The following is a 7,559-nucleotide window of genomic DNA, read 5'->3' as shown; positions in this document are numbered from 1 at the left end:
CATATCAGTCTGTGACGCTGGCTTTGTAACATCTTGCGTGCCTTTAGGTTCGCCGCGACCAACACTTACCATGAACTGACCACAAAAAATGGAGGCGCCGCGGCTTGAACCGTGGACCTTTCATATGCCAAGTGAACGCTCTACCAACTGAGCTACGCCCCATGCTCGACCAGACTGCGCTATTCCCCATTCTTTGCGTCTCAGATGCGCACGGACACGATGGTTGGTTGGTTTGCAGCGGTGAAGGGAGCAGAGTACAAAGGCGCGGACCCGTTCATATACACAAAAGATCCAAGTAGTTTCGATGCTCTGGTATTACAAATGCAAATTCCGTCTTTTTTTAACGTCTTAAATTGAAAGAGCAGTCACAAATTGCTCCGTTTTCACTCCTTGTCGACAATCATACAGCACCTGAGGTAACAAACACATCTCAAGCCCCATTGTGCACTCCATTATTCATGCCAACTCAGTGCCTCGCTCTTTACTACTGTGTACCAATCTTGTCGTCCAACTGCAAAACACTGGGCCACAACAACTTTCCGCGTCTCCATTGCACTGCGCATACTACGAAACGTTCCCCAAACTTTGCACTCACCCTCGCAGCCGACTTTTCCGAATTTCCACGACGCTCACGCTAGTGACAGCATTATTTATAGTTCGACGTCGCGCCAAAGCGAATGAGCACATTTCGCCTACGGCTTAGGCCGCCATCCTAGTGTGGCTGCTCTGTGTCTGCAGGCAGCGAGGGTCTGCAAGCTTCCTGTGTTCGCACCTATGTCACCTGTGCTTGCTTGTCAGAGACAGACTATCGCAAAACATACAACTCACTCCATGAATTGATTGCTACGGCATCTGTTATCAGCAGTCACAACTAGCAACACCAGTAGCAGCTGACTGCACGCAAAGAATAGGAATGTGTAGTGGGATTTACGTGAACTCGGCGCAAGGCAGATCTTTCCGACATAGGCTTGAGAATCTTACGGGAACACTTGTACTGTTTCTAAATTAAGTGTAGGCGTGGGAGGAGGGTGCTTCCTACGCACTAATAACAGCACGCTTGTCAATTGTGGATGCTAATCATTCGCTTGTATCTTCCTAGACACATCTACTGGCTATGAATTATCCCACTTGCATATCAAGGTGCGCATGTAGGTGTGTTAAAATTTCTGAAGGCACTGGGTATTAACCCCCGTACCTCTCGCATACTAAGCGAGCGCTCTACCATCTGAGCTACGCCCCCCCCCCCCCCCCCCGAAGACTAATGGTGCTACATACAGCCATATAGACGACACAGACCCTTGCACTCCCATTATTCAGCAGACAAACACTATTCTCTATGTATCCGTTAGGGTGTCTTTCAGGTTTCGTGCATTCTGTATCGAATCGTACTTGGCCACAATGAAAGTGGCACGTATAACGTCGAAAATAGAATTCGGACACCGCTCTGAGTAAGACCAACGTGTTGTCCACCCTCTAGACTTCAATGAGGTTAAGCCGCGATACCTAAGACAGATCTGCACTCGATGACACCTCGATAACAGCCGGTCCCCACACTTACATCTTGCTCTCCTTACGTCAGTATACACCATATCAGTCTGTGACGCTGGCTTTGCAACATCTTGCGTGCCTTTAGGTTCGCCGCGACCAACACTTACCATAAAAAATTGAGGCGCCGCGGCTTGAACCCTGGACCTTTCACATGCCAAACGAACGCTCTACCAACTGAGCTACGCCCCATGCACGAGCAAACTGCGCTATTCCCCATTCTTTGCGACTCAGATGCGTAAGGACACGATGGTTGGTTGGTTTGTAGCGGTGAAGGGAGCAGAGTACAAAGGCGCGGACCCGTTCATATACACAAAAGTTCCAAGTAGTTTCGATGCTCTGGTATTACAAATGCAAATTCCGTCTGTTTTTAACGTCTTAAATTGAAAGAGCCGTCACAAATTGCTCTGTCTTCACTCCTTGTCGACAGTCATACAGCACCTGAGGTAACAAACACATCTCAAGCCCCATTGTGCACTCCATTATTCATGCCAACTCAGTGCCTCGCTCTTTACTACTGTGTACCAATCTTGTCGTCCAACTGCAAAACACTGGGCCACAACAAGTTTCCGCGTCTCCATTGCACTGCGCATACTACGAAACGTTCCCCAAACTTGGCACTCACCCTCGCAGCCGACTTTTCCGACTTTCCACGACGCTCACGCTAGTGACAGCATTATTTATAGTTCGACGTCGCGCCAAAGCGAATGAGCACATTTCGCCTACGGCTTAGGCCGCCATCCTAGTGTGGCTGCTCTGTGTCTGCAGGCAGCGAGGGTCTGCAAGCTTCCTGTGTTCGCACCTATGTCACCTGTGCTTGCTTGTCAGAGACAGACTATCGCAAAACATACAACTCACTCCATGAATTGATTGCTACGGCATCTGTTATCAGCAGTCACAACTAGCAACACCAGTAGCAGCTGACTGCACGCAAAGAATAGGAATGTGTAGTGGGAATTACGTGAACTCGGCGCAAGGCAGATCTTTCCGACATAGGCTTGAGAATCTTACGGGAACACTTGTACTGTTTCTAAATTAAGTGTAGGCGTGGGAGGAGGGTGCTTCCTACGCACTAATAACAGCACGCTTGTCAATTGTGGATGCTAATCATTCGCTTGTATCTTCCTAGACACATCTGCTGGCTGTGAATTATTCCACTTGCATATCAAGGTGCGCATGTAGGTGTGTTAAAATTTCTGAAGGCACTGGGTATTAACCCCAGTACCTCTCGCATACTAAGCGAGCACTCTACCATCTGAGCTACGCCCGCCCCCGAAGACTAAGGGTGCTACATACAGCCATATAGACGACACAGACCCTTGCACTCCCATTATTCAGCAGACAAACACTATTCTCTATGTATCCGTTAGGGTGTCTTTCAGGTTTCGTGCATTCTGGATCGAATCGTAGTTGGCCACAATGAAAGTGGCACGTATAACGTCGAAAATAGAATTCGGACACCGCTCTGAGTAAGACCAACGTGTTGTCCACCCTCTAGACTTCAATGAGGTTAAGCCGCGATACCTAAGACAGATCTGCACTCGATGACACCTCGATAAAAGCCGGTCCCCACACTTACATCTTGCTCTCCTTACGTCAGTATACATCATATCAGTCTGTGACGCTGGCTTTGCAACATCTTGCGTGCCTTTAGGTTCGCCGTGACCAACACTTACCATAAAAAATTGAGGCGCCGCGGCTTGAACCCTGGAACTTTCACATGCCAAACGAACGCTCTACCAACTGAGCTACGCCCCATGCACGAGCAAACTGCCCTATTCCCCATTCTTTGCGACTCAGATGCGTACGGACACGATGGTTGGTTGGTTTGTAGCGGTGAAGGGAGCAGAGTACAAAGGCGCGGACCCGTTCATATACACAAAAGTTCCAAGTAGTTTCGATGCTCTGGTATTACAAATGCAAATTCCGTCTGTTTTTAACGTCTTAAATTGAAAGAGCCGTCACAAATTGCTCTGTTTTCACTCCTTGTCGACAGTCATACAGCACCTGAGGTAACAAACACATCTCAAGCCCCATTGTGCACTCCATTATTCATGCCAACTCAGTGCCTCGCTCTTTACTACTGTGTACCAATCTTGTCGTCCAACTGCAAAACACTGGGCCACAACAAGTTTCCGCGTCTCCATTGCAATGCGCATTCTACGAAACGTTCCCCAAACTTTGCACTCACCCTCTCAGCCGACTTTTCTGCCTTTCCACGACGCTCACGCAACGCTAACGCTAGTGACAGCATTATTTATAGTTCGACGTCGCGCCAAAGCGAATGAGCACATTTCGCCTACGGCTTAGGCCGCCCTCCTAGTGTGGCTGCTCGGTGTCTGCAGGCAGCGAGGGTCTGCAAGCTTCCTGTGTTCGCATCTATGTCACCTGTGCTTGCTTGTCAGAGACAGACTATCGCAAAACATACAACTCACTCCATGAATTGATTGCTACGGCACCTGTTATCAGCAGTCACAACTAGCAACACCAGTAGCAGCTGACTGCACGCAAAGAATAGGAATGTGTAGTGGGATTTACGTGAACTCGGCGCAAGGCAGATCTTTTCGACATAGGCTTGAGAATCGTACGGGAACACTTGTACTGTTTCTAAATTAAGTGTAGGCGTGGGAGGAGTGTGCTTCCTGCGCACTAATAACAGCACGCTTGTCAATTGTGGATGCTAATCATTCGCTTGTATCTTCCTAGACACATCTGCTGGCTGTGAATTATTCCACTTGCATAACAAGGTGCGCATGTAGGTGTGTTAAAAATTCTAAAGGCACTGGGTATTAATCCCAGTACCTCTCGCATACTAAGCGAGCGCTCTACCATCTGAGCTACGCCCGCCCCCCCGAAGACTAATGGTGCTACATACAGCCATATAGACGACACAGACCCTTGCACTCCCATTATTCAGCAGACAAACACTACTCTCTATGTATCCGTTAGGGTGTCTTTCAGGTTTCGTGCATTCTGGATCGAATCGTAGTTGGCCACAATGAAAGTGGAACGTATAACGTCGAAAATAGAATTCGGACACCGCTCTGAGTAAGACCAACGTGTTGTCCACCCTCTAGACTTCAATGAGGTTAAGCCGCCATACCTAAGACAGATCTGCACTCGATGACACCTCGATAACAGCCGGTCCCCACACTTACATCTTGCTCTCCTTACGTCAGTATACATCATATCAGTCTGTGACGCTGGCTTTGTAACATCTTGCGTGCCTTTAGGTTCGCCGCGACCAACACTTACCATGAACTGACCACAAAAAATGGAGGCGCCGCGGCTTGAACTGTGGACCTTTCATATGCCAAGTGAACGCTCTACCAACTGAGCTACGCCCCATGCACGACCAGACTGCGCTATTCCCCATTCTTTGCGTCTCAGATGCGCACGGACACGATGGTTGGTTGGTTTGCAGCGGTGAAGGGAGCAGAGTACAAAGGCGCGGACCCGTTCATATACACAAAAGATCCAAGTAGTTTCGATGCTCTGGTATTACAAATGCAAATTCCGTCTTTTTTTAACGTCTTAAATTGAAAGAGCAGTCACAAATTGCTCCGTTTTCACTCCTTGTCGACAATCATACAGCACCTGAGGTAACAAACACATCTCAAGCCCCATTGTGCACTCCATTATTCATGCCAACTCAGTGCCTCGCTCTTTACTACTGTGTACCAATCTTGTCGTCCAACTGCAAAACACTGGGCCACAACAACTTTCCGCGTCTCCATTGCACTGCGCATACTACGAAACGTTCCCCAAACTTTGCACTCACCCTCGCAGCCGACTTTTCCGAATTTCCACGACGCTCACGCTAGTGACAGCATTATTTATAGTTCGACGTCGCGCCAAAGCGAATGAGCACATTTCGCCTACGGCTTAGGCCGCCATCCTAGTGTGGCTGCTCTGTGTCTGCAGGCAGCGAGGGTCTGCAAGCTTCCTGTGTTCGCACCTATGTCACCTGTGCTTGCTTGTCAGAGACAGACTATCCCAAAACATACAACTCACTCCATGAATTGATTGCTACGGCATCTGTTATCAGCAGTCACAACTAGCAACACCAGTAGCAGCTGACTGCACGCAAAGAATAGGAATGTGTAGTGGGATTTACGTGAACTCGGCGCAAGGCAGATCTTTCCGACATAGGCTTGAGAATCTTACGGGAACACTTGTACTGTTTCTAAATTAAGTGTAGGCGTGGGAGGAGGGTGCTTCCTACGCACTAATAACAGCACGCTTGTCAATTGTGGATGCTAATCATTCGCTTGTATCTTCCTAGACACATCTGCTGGCTGTGAATTATTCCACTTGCATATCAAGGTGCGCATGTAGGTGTGTTAAAATTTCTGAAGGCACTGGGTATTAACCCCCGTACCTCTCGCATACTAAGCGAGCGCTCTACCATCTGAGCTACGCCCCCCCCCCCCCCCGAAGACTAATGGTGCTACATACAGCCATATAGACGACACAGACCCTTGCACTCCCATTATTCAGCAGACAAACACTATTCTCTATGTATCCGTTAGGGTGTCTTTCAGGTTTCGTGCATTCTGTATCGAATCGTAGTTGGCCACAATGAAAGTGGCACGTATAACGTCGAAAATAGAATTCGGACACCGCTCTGAGTAAGACCAACGTGTTGTCCACCCTCTAGACTTCAATGAGGTTAAGCCGCGATACCTAAGACAGATCTGCACTCGATGACACCTCGATAACAGCCGGTCCCCACACTTACATCTTGCTCTCCTTACGTCAGTATACATCATATCAGTCTGTGACGCTGGCTTTGCAACATCTTGCGTGCCTTTAGGTTCGCCGTGACCAACACTTACCATAAAAAATTGAGGCGCCGCGGCTTGAACCCTGGAACTTTCACATGCCAAACGAACGCTCTACCAACTGAGCTACGCCCCATGCACGAGCAAAGTGCCCTATTCCCCATTCTTTGCGACTCAGATGCGTACGGACACGATGGTTGGTTGGTTTGTAGCGGTGAAGGGAGCAGAGTACAAAGGCGCGGACCCGTTCATATACACAAAAGTTCCAAGTAGTTTCGATGCTCTGGTATTACAAATGCAAATTCCGTCTGTTTTTAACGTCTTAAATTGAAAGAGCCGTCACAAATTGCTCTGTTTTCACTCCTTGTCGACAGTCATACAGCACCTGAGGTAACAAACACATCTCAAGCCCCATTGTGCACTCCATTATTCATGCCAACTCAGTGCCTCGCTCTTTACTACTGTGTACCAATCTTGTCGTCCAACTGCAAAACACTGGGCCACAACAAGTTTCCGCGTCTCCATTGCAATGCGCATACTACGAAACGTTCCCCAAACTTTGCACTCACCCTCTCAGCCGACTTTTCTGCCTTTCCACGACGCTCACGCAACGCTAACGCTGGTGACAGCATTATTTATAGTTCGACGTCGCGCCAAAGCGAATGAGCACATTTCGCCTACGGCTTAGGCCGCCCTCCTAGTGTGGCTGCTCGGTGTCTGCAGGCAGCGAGGGTCTGCAAGCTTCCTGTGTTCGCATCTATGTCACCTGTGCTTGCTTGTCAGAGACAGACTATCGCAAAACATACAACTCACTCCATGAATTGATTGCTACGGCATCTGTTATCAGCAGTCACAACTAGCAACACCAGTAGCAGCTGACTGCACGCAAAGAATAGGAATGTGTAGTGGGATTTACGTGAACTCGGCGCAAGGCAGATCTTTTCGACATAGGCTTGAGAATCGTACGGGAACACTTGTACTGTTTCCAAATTAAGTGTAGGCGTGGGAGGAGTGTGCTTCCTGCGCACTAATAACAGCACGCTTGTCAATTGTGGATGCTAATCATTCGCTTGTATCTTCCTAGACACATCTGCTGGCTGTGAATTATTCCACTTGCATAACAAGGTGCGCATGTAGGTGTGTTAAAAATTCTGAAGGCACTGGGTATTAACCCCAGTACCTCTCGCATACTAAGCGAGCACTCTACCATCTGAGCTACGCCCGCCCCCC

The 7,559-nt window shown here is 48.6% G+C and overlaps 1 non-coding gene across 1 annotated transcript; it reads right to left on the bottom strand.

The window, feature by feature from the left end:
* Nucleotides 1–1,664: 1,664 nt before the first annotated feature.
* Nucleotides 1,665–1,737, bottom strand: Trnaa-ggc (transfer RNA alanine (anticodon GGC)). Its single transcript has one exon. It is a non-coding gene; the product is annotated as a tRNA-Ala (tRNA).
* Nucleotides 1,738–7,559: the final 5,822 nt, after the last annotated feature.

Source organism: Schistocerca gregaria, chromosome 10 (assembly GCF_023897955.1).
Source record: "Schistocerca gregaria isolate iqSchGreg1 chromosome 10, iqSchGreg1.2, whole genome shotgun sequence".
NCBI lineage: Eukaryota > Metazoa > Arthropoda > Insecta > Orthoptera > Acrididae > Schistocerca > Schistocerca gregaria.
This window is presented reverse-complemented; position numbering and strand designations above follow the sequence as displayed.